The 14,299-nt window shown below is 37.6% G+C and overlaps 1 protein-coding gene and 1 pseudogene across 2 annotated transcripts in view; both read right to left on the reverse strand.

Moving 5' to 3' along the window:
• SUPT3H (SPT3 homolog, SAGA and STAGA complex component) overlaps nt 1-14,299 on the reverse strand; it is a 535,970-nt gene that overhangs the window by 315,171 nt on the left and 206,500 nt on the right. The gene's annotated exons all lie outside the window — the stretch shown is intronic.
• Nucleotides 1,904-3,387, reverse strand: LOC118001493 (annotated as a pseudogene).

The following is a 14,299-nucleotide window of genomic DNA, read 5'->3' on the forward strand; positions in this document are numbered from 1 at the left end:
TTTTTTTAATTTTTTTTTAAAGATTATTTATTTATTTATTTGACAGGGAGAGACACAGCAAGAGAAGGAACACAAGCAGGGGGAGTGGGAGAGGGAGAAGCAGGCCTCCTGCGGAGCAGGGAGCCCAATGTGGGGCTCGATCCCAGGACCCTGGGATCATGACCTGAGCCGAAGGCAGACGCTTAACGACTGAGCCACCCAGGCGCCCCATAAAGATGTATTCTTAAAACTGAGTAAGATGATGAACAATCCAATTAATAAATGGGTACAGGATCTGAATAGACATTTCTCCAAAGACGATATATTAATGGACAATAAGATAATGAAATGATGTTCAATATAGTTAGTCATTAAAGAAATCCAAAACAAACCCAAAAGGAGATATCACTTTATACCTACTAGTATAGCCATAATCAAAAAGACAATGACATGTGTTGGTAAGGATGTGGAAAAAATGGAATCCTTATATATTGCTGGTGTGAATATAAAACAATACAGCCACTTTAGAAAAACAGTTTGACATTTTCTTAAGAATTTAAACATGATCTTACCATACAACCCAGCAATTCCCCTCCAAGGAATCCATCCAGGAGAGTAGAAGACATATGTCCACTCAAAGAACGGTATGCATATGCTCATATCAGCACTGTTCTTAAGAACCAAAAGTAAACATAATCCAAATGTGCATCAGTTAGTAAATGGGGAAAAATGTTGTATGTCCATACAGGGGAATACTCTTTAGTAATGAAAATGAAGGAAATACTGATCCATGCTACGATGTGAATGAACCTCAAATTCATGCTATATGAAAGCAGCCACATGGAAAAAACTCCATGAATGTGATTCAATTACATGAAATATCAAGAAAAGGCAAAATTACAGAGATAGAAAGGAGATCAATAAGCCTGGGAGTCAGGCTGCAAACAAGATCAAAATAAGTTTGGGGGGGATGGGAAATGGTTAAAACTGAACTATAGTGATGGATATACATGCCTATAAATGTATGTAAAAAAAGACTAAACACTTAAAATAGTGACTTTTACACTATGCAAAATATACTTCAATAAAGCAGCATTAACGACTAAGTAAAAAATATTGTCAGGTGTATTTTTACTGCAACATTAAGTTCAACTTTAGTGTCAGAGAATAACACTCCACCTAATGATTGACATATCTGGGCATCATCACCATCTTCTGAAATTTTAGAAGAAAAAAACTCACTACCTACAGCATTTAAACCCAATGCTGGTTAAATGTCTCCCCGTTTTCAACCAGATTGTTTTTAAATCCATATCCAATCAAGATGAAGGCCCCTAGTTTTATTATATAATTATTATTATAAACTAAAGATCAAAGGTAAAATTTAATGATTTAAAACATTATTTGGGGAAATAACACATGTAAGTAATCAGCAATAAAAATAGAAACCAAAATTTTTCTAACTTTATAAAGTAACTTCTTTTACATTTACCAATTATTGTGTATTAAGAATTTTGGTGAAACAATATGGAATTGCATTCTGTCTAAAAAGTATTTTCTTGTTTCTTACTCACCTTTATTATTTTATTATGTTATGTTAGTCACCATACAATACATCATTAGTTTGTTTTTGTTTTTCTCATTAAACTTTTGTTTTAATGGGTCTCAAAATTCTGTGACAGATTTTTGGTCAAGTTGTTTCCATTAAAAAGTACTGATTTTAAAAACTAATAACTTAAAACTGCCACACACACACACACACACACACACACACACACACACACACACAAGCAAATGGTCCACAAAACATTCTCCTTTCCTTCTGAAGGTTTTTACAAGGCATTGTTATCATTAACCAGTCTTTTACTGTTAAACTTAAATGGCCAATTGACACAAACAGTTCTGAGACCGTTCTTCCACCACTGATTAAGACTGTGGTGGCAGGTATTGGGGATAATATTCATTTAGCCTTCTGAGCTTTCTGGGCAGACTTGGTGACCTTGCCAGCTCCAGCTGCTTTCTTGTCCATTGCTTCGATGACACCCACAGCAACCGTCTGACTCATGTCACGAACAGCAAAACGGCCCAGAGGAGGATAGTCAGAGAAGCTCTCAACACACATAGGCTTGCCAGGAACCATATCAACAATGGCAGCATCATCAGATTTCAAGAACTTGGGACCATCTTCCAGCTTTTTTCCAGAAAGATGATCTATCTTCTCCTTCAGCTCAGCAAACTTGCAAGCAATGTGAGCTGTGTGACAATCCCCCACAGGTGCATATCCAGCACTGATTTGGCCTGGATGGCTCAGGATAATCACCTGAGCCGTAAGGCCAGTGCTTCCATTGGTGGGTCATTTTTGCTGTCACCAGCCACACTGCCACGACGAACATCTCTGACAGATACGTTCTTGACACTGAAGCCCACGTTGTCCCCAGGAAGAGCCTCACTCAAAGCTTCATGGTGCATTTCAACAGACTTTACTTCAGTTGTAACACTGACTGGAGCAAAGGTGACCACCATGCCAGATTTAAGAACACCAGTCTCCACTAGGCCCAAAGGACAGTACCAATACCACCAATTTTGTAGACGTCCTGGAGAGGCAGACACAAGGGCTTGTCAGTTGGACGAGTTGGTGGCAGAATGCAATCCAGAGCTTCAAGCAGTGTGGTTCCACTGGCATTCCCATTTTTACGGGTGACTTTCCATCCCTTGAACCAAGGCATGTTAGCACTTGGCTCCAGCATGTTGTCACCATTCCAACCAGAAATTGGCACAAATGCTAGTGTGTCAGGGTTGTAGCCGATTTTCTTAATGTAGGTCCTGACTTCCTTAACGATTTCCTTGTATGTCTTCTGGCTGTAGGGTGGCTCAGTGGAATCCATCTTGTTAACACCAACAATTAGTTGTTTTACACCCAGTGTGTAAGCCAGAGGGCATGCTCACGGGTCTGCCCATTCTTGGAGATACCAGCTTCAAATTCACCGACACCAGCAGCAACAATCAGGACAGCACAGTCAGCCTGAGATGTGCCTGGAATCATGTTTTTGATAAAGTCTCTGTGTCATGGGGCATCAGTGATGGTCACATAATACTTGCTGGTCTCGAATTTCCACAGAGAGATATCAATGATGATACCACGTTCACATTCAGCTTTCAGTTTATCCAAGACCCAGACATACTTGAAGGAGCCTTTCCCATCTCAGCAGCCTCCTTCTCAAATTTTTCGATAGTTTTGTCGATCCCACCACATTGTAGATCAGAGGACCACTAGTGGTAGACTTGCCCAAATCTACGTGTCCAATGACGACAAGGTTGATGTGAGTCTTTTCCTTTCCCATTTTGGTTTAGGTTGAGCGGTGGTTTTCACGACACCTCCAGTTCTTAGCCTAGTGCTCCCGAAGGTCTGGGACAGCCCCTTTGAGCCATTTCCTCTGCTTGTCGCAGGTCCGCCACGGGCTCTACATCATTAGTTTTTGATGTAGTGATCCATGATTCATTGTTTTCGTATAACACCCCATGCTCCATGCAATATGTGCCTTCCTTAATACCCATCACTGGGCTAACCCATCCCCCCACCGCACTCCCAAAACCCTCAGTTTGCTTCTCAGAGTCCATAGTCTCTCATGGTTCATCTCCCCCTCCGATTTTCCCCCTTCATTTTTCCCTTCCTTCTCCTATGTCCTCCATGCTATTCCTTATGTTCCACAAATAAGTGAAACCATATGATAATTGACTTTCTCTGCTTGACTTATTTCACTTAGCACAATCTCCTCCAGTCTCATCCATGTTGATGTAAAAGTTGGGTATTCATCCTTTCTGGTGGTTGAGTAATATTCCATTGTATATACGGACCACATCTTCTTTATCCATTCATTTGTTGAAGGGCATCTCAGCTCTTTCCACAGTTTGGCTATTGCGGACATTGCTGCTATGAACACTGGGGTGCATATGGTCCTTCTTTTCACTACATTTGTTTCCTTGGGGTAAATACCCAGTAGTGCAATTGCTGGGTCATAGGGTAGCTCTATTTTTAATTTTTTGAGGCACCTCCACACTGTTTTCCAGAGAGGGTTCCCCTTCCACAACCTCTCCAACATTTGCTGTTTCTTGCCTTGTCAATTTTTGCCATTCTAACTGGTGTAAGGTGGTATCTCAATGTGGTTTTGATTTGAATTTCCCTGATGGCTAATGATGATGAATATTTTGTCATGTGTCTGTTAGCCATTTGTATGTCTTCTTTGGAGAAGTGTCTGTTCATGTCTTCTGCCCATTTTCTGACTTGATTATTTGTTTTTTGGGTGTTGAGTTTGAGAAGTTCTTTATAGATCTTGGAAATCAGTGCTTTGTCTGTAGTGTCATTTGCAAATATCTTCTTCCAATCTGTGGGTTGCCTCTTTGTTTTGTTGACTGTTTCCTTTACTCACCTTTAATAGCTGGCTGAACAGTTGGCATGTACAGGATTGGGAGCAATAATACAGTGCCTAATGAGCAGTACAAAAGGGGGTTTGCCTTGAGAGCTTCAAGACTGGGTGAACTAAAAATAGCCTTGATTAATTTGCATCAATGACTGACACCTTAATTGGGCCAGATTTTCTTTATTCAATTTATTTTATTTTTTAAAAAAGATTTTATTTATTTATTTGACAGAGAGAGACACAGCAAGAAAAGGAACACAAGCAGGGGGGTAGTGGGAGAGGAGAAGCAGGCTTCCCGCAGAGAGCCCAGTATGGGGCTCGATCCCAGGACCCTGGGATCATGACCTGAGCTGAAAGCAGATGCTTAACAACTGAGCCATCCAGGCGCCCTTCTTGATTCAATTTAAAGGAAGCATCACCTCTTAAGTAGCCAAGAATCATTTGAGAATGTTCTTCTGATTGTTTGTAACTCTCTATATTTTCTTCTGTGTTTAAAAAAAACGTTCAAGCAGGGAGCCTGGGTGGCTCAGTCAGTTGGGCATCTGCCTTCAGCTGAGGTCATGATCCCGGGGTCCTGGGATTGAGCCCCACATTGTGCTCTCTGCTCAGTGGGGAGCCTGCTCCTCCCTATCCCTCTCCCTCTGCCTGCTGCTACCCCTGCTTGTGCTCTCTCTCTGTCAAATAAATAAATAAAATATTAAAAAAAATTGTTTTAAAAAACGTTCAAGAAAAAAAAAAGGTCTGGATAATACTTGAGAAGTCTGAACCACTGTAAAATGACAGCAAAAAGAACACAGTCAGCCAGCTGCAATGATTCACCAGTGATCTACTGAAAGGGCATCTGTTTTATGCAAGGGAATGTGCACAGCTGCTGAACAAACTTATCAGGGAGAGACTCTCAGTTGTTAATCAACTGCGTTTCTACTCAGAGGGAGAAAATAGTCAGAAAAAGGACTATAGAGTCTGTGAATCAAGACCTACAGGACCTTTGCTCCTACTTTTGAAGGGTAGGAGGAAGGATGATTTAGAGTGAAAGAAGAGAAAAAGTCCTTGAAACTTAACAGCAAGTTATACCATCATGACTCCTTGGCTGAGATAATAGCTGGGCAAAAATCTGCCAGGGTTTGCCCTGAAGTCTTAGAAAAGCCAGAAAATATCATGTCTTGAGGAACCCAGTACCCACAGAGGAAAGGGCAACAGGCATCTGTTCTTAAGATAATGGCAAATACTGATTATTTACCATGTGCCAGCTACAATTAACAGTTCATTTAATCATCACAATAAGCCTAGGAGGTAAATGAGGTATAATTATTGTACAGATCAAGAAACTATGGCACTGAGAAGTCTAATAAATTGCCTAAGGTCATCAAACTGGTAATTGGCAGGGCCAAGAGTAGAACCAAGTCCGTGTGGCTCCAGACACTGTGTTCTTAAACCATTACAATATATGGCTGAGATATTGAAAATATTTTTATCCTGGCTGTAGAAAATAAAGGAATGTGAAGTTAAGTGAAAAATGAATGATGAAAGCTGAAGTAAACAACTCATTAACACTGAGCCCAGGTGTTCAATTCTATAAAAATCCTGATCTACACTTGGCTCAATGTTCAGACCTTCCTTCCCTCATTTATTTCCCTGATACTTATTGAACATCTGGTATGGGCTAGACCTCCAAAGGGTAACAAGAAATATAAAATCTCTGAGCATAAAAGGCTTAGATTTCAATGAGGCCATAATTTGGGAATAATTATCATCCAGTTGAATTGCTGTGGAAGGGATATACATAAAGAGTGGATGGGTCTGCAACAGACAGATACACTCCAGGCATCTCTAGCAACTCGGGCAAGAATCAGATCATTCAGGATGGCCACAGTGTGTGATGTCATAGGAGGAGATGGCTGGGGAGTGAGGAGAGTTCTGAGCAAGCAGATGGGCTGATCACTTTGTCACTCTGGCAGTAGTAGGGAGGATGGATGAATTGGGGCCACAGAGGAAGAAGGTACATCTTAGTACCAGGGACAGAGAAAGAGGCAGAAAACAGAGGAAATTCAATTTTATTATGGTAATACGAAAGATGAAAAATTAAGGCCTCAACTGAGACAAAGGGAGTAAAGGAAAGAGGAAAGAAGATGAAAGATATAGTATCAATTAGCTAGCAGTTACATAATTATACTGTTTTAATAAAGGAATTTATCATTACAGAGAAAATTAAGCAAAAATCTCATGCTAACTTTCTACCATGTACTCCCACAGGAAAGCAAGGCATTATTGCTTACATAAATCATCTATAAAAAGCTAAACCTATGTACCTACATCGATACGAAACTAGAGAAATAAAGATCATAAAAACATGTATCTTTACATTTTTAATTTTTCTAGATAAAGCAATTTCTAAATAGAGGTTATAGGAAAGTCTTCAATTTTTAATAAATATTCTCTTCCCAACGAGCATGCATACATTCACTTCACCCTCCCTCAAGCCCTATAAGGTGAATACTATTATCCCTATTTTACATATGAGGCAATCAAGGCTCCAAGAGGGTAAGTAATGTGCCCAAAGTCACTAGATGTTAGTTCTGCTGTACAACTTCTTTTGAAAATGTATTATTCAAGTACAATTAATAAATTAGGGAATAATGGTATAACTCAAATTTCACATTTGCTCATTTATGAGAGATTTCCTCCAGAAGAAACAAGGTGAATGCAAAAAACTGCACCCAGCTGAACTAGGAATACATGAAAAGCACACACTTCAAAACAAACATCTACCAGCTACCTCGGTTCACTGTGTGAGGTGTGACTCACACCCATTCACATCTGGTGTTACAATTTTCCTTCAGATTTCAGTAAGCCTCCTTGCATCACTCCACAGAAACTCACAATCTTGCAACGCTTTCCATAGCCACTTCCACCAGGGAATAATATATTTTGAAATCTAAAGTACCAAATACATCGCAGTATTTATTTGTTAACCACTTAACATTTATGATCTTTTAAAAAAATATGTCACTAACAAGTTTTTGAGTATTATACCAGAATACTATTTTCTCATAAGTCCTATGTTTTTGTTGTTTATGTTGTGTATTTTTGCAAAGCATGATTATTTTTTTAGCAACAAATGCTTTCATTAATAGCAGAGCTCAGTTGTGGAGTGATATCCAAGTTTGCTCATTTCAGAGCCAATAAGTTATAGGGTCTCCCACCTTTATGTATGTACTCATCCCAAACTATTTGTACACAATGTGTTTTTTGAACATCTTAAACTTCCAATTCTCTTTTACGTGAACTAGTGTGACTATATATATTCATTCACCCAATTCTTTAGCCCAAAGGCCTTAGAATTAACTCTGATTTCTTTCTTTTTTCTTATGTTCCACATCTGGTCTATTAGAAAATCTTGCCAACTACCTTCAAAATATTTCTACAATTTGATCACTTTGCACATCTCCAACTGCTACTGTCCTAATCCAAGTTGCCATCATTCCTAGCGAGCTATTACAGTAGCCTCCATGCTGATCTTTCTGCTTAAACCTTACACCTTTGTCTCATGGAATGTCCTTCCTCTATACAGAAGCTACAGTAAGCCCTTTAAATCTAATCATGTCCCTCTCTTAATCAAAGTCCTCCAATTAACATATATACATATATTTAAATAAAATCCTAACTTCTGACCACAGCCTGCAAGGTCTGGCTTCTTTGACCTTAGCTACCATATTCACTGTATCCTTACCAAACAGTCTTTGCACTCTTCCTTGAACACACCTAATATGTTCCCAACTAAAGGTTTTAACATTCACTATTCTCTCAGATGGGAAATTTTCTCCCCAGATACTGGCATAATTTGACTCAAATCTCTGCTCAAGCATCACTTGTCGTATTGGCTTTCCTTGGCCACCATATTGAAAATATCAGCTTCCATCATACTGTATCCCCTAAACCTACTTTATTTTTCATCCTAGGACTTATCACTATCAGGCATATCGTGTATCTACTTGTTTCCTCTCTGCCTCTGCCATTAGAATGTAAGCTTCATGAAGACAGAAATCTCCTCTTGTTCACTACTGCACCCCCAGTAGCCATTAGCTCTTAACAGAAACATTAATGAAAAAATAGGAATTAGTCACTTAGTAAGGACATCAGACATTAGGCTATATTTCTCATGTTCATTAAATAACTTTCAATAGTTAAGTAAAATGAATAATGAGACAATGAAAAAAAAAACGGTGACTAAACCTGCATAGAAACTATAATATATTATTAAATATTAAATGGAAAATGACTGTGCATATTTGTGTTACTAAAGACAGGTCAAAAGTTATTGCTCAACATTCACAAAGTACTATATTGTTTGAGTTGCCAAGTCAATAGTTCCATAATTAAAACAGATTTTAAAAGTTCACTCACCCCATTAGGTTTAGTTTTTTCTTACTAATGTAAGATGGGGATTTTTCTACAACCCCACCCTGTCTAACCATTATTTCCATGAATCACCTCCACCATACAAAATGTACTCATACAATTACTTATAAAAATCCTTTATATAGTTCATCTATTTGTTCTTTGTTGACAAAATATCTTAAGGTGTATCTGCCATATAATTTAAATTTCTAGAAAAATTCACTTACACATCTTCATATTTAGAAGCATCTCAGGAAAACAGACTTTCTATTTTGAGAAACAGTGAAGAAGGGAGAAAAAAGAGACTTTAAAGATTATCCAGCCCAGTGATTTAACACTAGTATTCTTTTCTTTGTTTAAGCAGCTGTAATTTTGTCCTTAAAATCTTACATGAAAGCCCAATATGTAAAACTTAAATTGATCTATTTTAGGCATGGGGGTGGGGAGAAAAAAATGGTGGGTCTGCAAAGAAGGAGGAATCCGGAAACCTTGATGGTTTATTCCTCTAAGATTTCAATACCCATCCCTTTTACTATGACTGTCTCTAGGAAACTCCAAAGAGGAAAATTTCCCTTCTAGTCAAAGTGCTACTTTACAATAAGACAAGAGAATGGAGGTTCAAATAGGACTGTAGGAGATGATGGTCTTCAGTTGATAGTGAAGATGAAATTTAGTATAGTCAATTGGATGAAAGCATTGTGTGCAGTTTGTAAAACAAATCCTACTTCCTGAACAAAACCATTTTCTGGGATGAGAAGTAATTTTTGGTTCCTTATTTACAGAAAAATTAAATGTGAGGTTTTACTTTGCGTTGCTGGAGACAAATTCACCATGGTAATACATTTTCATGACAAGATATCCCACTTTCTCTATGTACATTTGTACTTGTCAATTATGTCCTGGCATTCATTCTGTAAAAATGATCACTTTATCTGTAACATGTTTGAAAATGATACCTAATGTGTTATGCATCCCTCCTCTAGTTCTAAGAAATTAGTTTTAAATAAACGTAAATCAATTAACCTCATAACCAGTTTTGCTAGTCGTATTGTATTATATAGAGATCTCTATGTGATATCCTCTCTGCCCGAACACAAAACAAAGAGGAGTGCAAAACCATACTTAGAAATCAAATTAGGGGAAACGTTATGTATAAATATATGAGTAAAGGAAAGGGAAATATAAACGATTACAGATTATGTTTACTAGCTTTATCAAGAACTCACTTAAATTTAATTGAGCTACACAGGATTTTAAAAGAAAAAAGTTGCCTCAAATAATCACAAATGTGATCACTGTAAAGCAAATCATTTTGCTCTTGCCAAGATCTGTTTTTAGAAACACGTCTAATGTTTTCACTTAAACCTTTTCTTTGGGGCACCTGGGTAGCTCAGTTGGTTAAGCGTCTGCCTTCGGCTCAGGTCATGATTCCGGGGTCCTGGGATCCAGCCTCGCATTGGGCTCCCTGCTCAGCAGTGAGTCTGCTTCTCCCTCTCCCTCTGCTGCTTCCCCTGCTTGTCTCTCTCTCTCGCTCGCTCCATCTCAAATAAATAAATAAAATCTTTTAAAAAAGATAAACCTTTTAACATTTTTGGGCACATTTGGCCTTAGGAACTTTACCTCAATTTATTTTTAAAGTAAAGGCTTTAAGCTGAAGTTTACATTAAATGGCTTAGAAGTTGAGGGAAGTGCTGTGTTTTTCAGCATAATTTGGTTCAAAATGTGTCAAAAGATCTATGTTTAGTAATTCAATAGCATGTCTAAAAGCAAAAGACCTAAATTAGTTTTAAAATTCTTAATCATCAATGCTTACATCACTGAAATAGCTATATTTACATCAGAATAATAATATTGTTGACAATCCGTCCCTCCTGGGATGCAAGCCATGTAAAGACACAAGTGGCAGCAGAATTACAGCCTACTCAAAATCCTGAGAGAGCTGGCGTCTAACCTGAGGAAGCAGCTTCTTTCCTAACTTCGAGCTAATTGCAGATGAAGAATCCTCAAGGTGAACACCTTGTGTGTTGCCTTCTTGGTTACAAATGACAGGTAGTTTGATATCTGTATCATTCATTCATTCAAAGATTTGCCTTACATCCATTATATATAGGTATGATTCAGGAATTGTTAGAAACAATGCCTTGCACAGACATCATCATAATGAGCTCACAGTAAAAATGATTTTTAAGTTCTTCTTCTCTGCATTTGGGCACATTCCCGCCTTGCCATTTGCAAAGTGACAACTGACCTCCAAAGTTATGAGAATTGTGAAGACAACCTTTTCACCACAGGCAAAATTTCATCTTAGGTATGTGACTACTTGGCAGCTTATATTGTGCAAACTCATCTTACTGTACGTGTGAAGCTATCATTAAAAAAAAAAAAAGATTGGAGGATGACCAATGAAGGAATGACTAAACAATGGAAAAATAAAAAAGAAAGTTTACAAAACTGTCATCAGGATTAAGGATAACTTAGGCCAAAATGCCTGTATGAGGATGCTGAATATATGAAGGCAGTTTCTCACCTGCAGTTTCAAGAGTGTAACCCTGACTATCTTAGAAAGAAGGAAGGCGGGTCTGAGAAGGATAGCACACTAAAGTAAGTGTGAAACAAGTGGAAACTAAACTTACTGGGGTGATAAGAATCTTGACTAAGTTGAAACTTCCTATGGTATGTAGGTTGAACTGTAAGTTTTCTCATATGTAAACAAGTGAATGAGAACGCTGTTTTTTAATGAACAAAAGCAAAGTAAGGAAAAACCAAAAGACTAAGGGGCAAGACTGAGATTTCAGGGTGACTGTGTTAAGGAAATGAACGCCATGTATTAGGGCAACGGTGCTAGACCCTAGTATGAGGCATTCTGCTGAAGAAGAAGAAAGTTCCTTTATATATGCATCATAGGCCATTCGACCTAGAAATTGGCAATTTTCATTTTTGAAATACACACTACAGCAAATAATCATCTGACCATCAAATACAATAAGAGTAACGCCAAACACTTCTATCTTAAACAATGTATTTGTAATTGCTTAGCATGATCCACATAAAACTCTGGGTAAAAAAAAAAATAAAAAATAAAAATAGGGCGCCTGGGTGGCTCAGTTGGTTAAGCGACTGCCTTCGGCTCAGGTCATGATCCTGGAGTCCCTGGATCCAGTCCCGCATCTGGCTCCCTGCTTGGCAGGGAGTCTGCTTCTCCCTCTGACCCTCCCAACCCTCCCCCCTCTCATGTGCTCTCTCTCTCAGTCTCTCTCTCTCAAATAAATAAATAAAATCTTTAAAAAATAAATAAATAAATAAAAATAAATAAAAATAAAAACAAACAAAAAAGAAAACAGCATGTCACAAAATGCCCAATAGAACAGATTCCGTGGCCAATAATTATGCTATCACGCTACATGCCCCTTAAAAAAAAGCTCATTTTGCACACATACCTTGTTTCCCTCAGCATCAGAGACTAGCAAAACCAAAGAAACCCACATCCTAAGCCACAGAATGGAGCCACCTGGCCTTGTTCTTATCACAGGATGACAAAATGATTTCAATCCCCTAATGTCATGCAGACATCCTCAACATTTGTATAGTGTTTTTTAACTAACAAAACTGTTGCATCCTTCCTGAGTTGTAGAATGGTCAAAAGGCTCAATGCAAACATTTCTTCAGATAACCTTTGCTGCCACATTTAAAGGCACAGACTGTCTGACTGGCATACATTTCAAATGCTTTCTTCTTTTTTCTTTCCATTTTCTGTTCTGCTACTCACATGATTAAATATGATTTCAAAAAAGTTTCTGGGATCTCCTTCTAAAAATGTTTAAGTCAATGCCAGCTTTGCACTATTCATCTGTCAATCTAGAGAAAATAGGAACAATTTTATGAGCACAAGAAACAAGTTTTTTTAATGCTCCAATTCCATGACAGTAATTACAAACAAGTATGAGAAAAAAACCTGTCACATAAAAAAGTACGTAGGCCTTCTCTTAAAATACATATATTTTAGAATAATAAAATATTGTTTTTTTCACTTTTTATCATAAAGATTTCTGGAATAACTAACTTGAAGGTTAAGTTATAATATTTTTAGTTAAAAAACATAAGAGTTAATTCTAGGGCTTTTTAATACCACAATTTTTATAGTACTAGTGAAAAAGGATGTGGGATTCTGATAATCTAGTTAAAGTCTGGATACATGTGTAGAAAACTTAACAGACACCACCACTTATATTGACCTCTACTGATCTGATGAGAGAACATTAATAAGTAAAAGGAATGCCACTGTCAATTTTCAATGAAAATGCAATTATCTGAAATTAATGTTCCACTGGAAAAAAACAAGCAGTAGCATTTTTAAAGTATCACTTCACTAGATTCTCAAAGGCACACTATAATATAGATAAGACCGCATTATCTTTTCTTCATCGCAAGAGGTTAAATGGCTCGCTTAAAGTAATGTGGCTTCTGTGGCCAATTAGGAATTGTTTTCCTTTAAACTCTCTACTGACAGAATTTCAAAGAGAAAAATGAGATTTACCAAACAATAATAATCTGCCTAAGTATATGTTATGGATTCAACTATGTGTCTCCCCAAAAAGATATGAAGTCCTAAACCCCACTAACTCAGAATGTAATCTTACCTGGAAATAAGGTCATTATAGATGTAATTAGTTAAGACAAGGTCATACTGCAGTAGGGTGAACCCCAAATCCAATGTAACCAGTATCCTAATAAAAAGATGACCATGTGAGGACACAAAGATACAGGGAGAATGCCATGTAAAGATGGAAGCAGAGGAGATAGGATCCATCTAAACCCACCAATCCCAAAGATTGCCAGTAATCACCAGAAGCTAGGAGGGAGAGAGGGAAGAGATTCTTCCTTGGCACCCTCGGAATGAACCAAGCCTGCTGACACCTTGATTTAGAACTTCTAGCCTCCAGAACTATGAGTCAAGACAGTATATTTGCTTTAAGCTCCTGGGCTTGTGGTACTTTGTTGCCAGCAACCCTACGAAACTAATCCAGTATAATTATACTTCATGAAACTATAAAAAGTGTTTCATTATTTACAAAAGAGGGAAATGATTTTTAAAAACTTAAGGATAAAAAAGATAAAGAGGCAAATGACATGGATCCTGATCCTAGCTCCAAGATTTACTTGCTGATTGTGTTTCTGTAGTTGTAAAATGACTTCTCTCTGGGTAACTCAGAGTTGTTGTGAAGATAGCAAGATTCTTACACACAATGCACACAGTTATTAGATATAATTATCATAATGTTGTAAATTACTCTTATGCCATGTGAGTATATTATCCCAATACTTATAAACTCCCTAAAGGTAAGAATTACATTTATAATCCCCATAGAACCCATAAGGCTGAGGAACGATTAGATATAAAATATTTGATTTAAATTAAAAATCAATTTAGAGCTTTTACATATAGCTTATCCAGCAAACTCTATCTATCTATCTATCTATCTATCTATCTATCTATCTATCTATCT

This window comes from Mirounga leonina, unplaced genomic scaffold, assembly GCF_011800145.1.
Source record: "Mirounga leonina isolate KUSES-001 unplaced genomic scaffold, KU_Mleo_1.0 Mir_53, whole genome shotgun sequence".
Classification (NCBI taxonomy): domain Eukaryota; kingdom Metazoa; phylum Chordata; class Mammalia; order Carnivora; family Phocidae; genus Mirounga; species Mirounga leonina.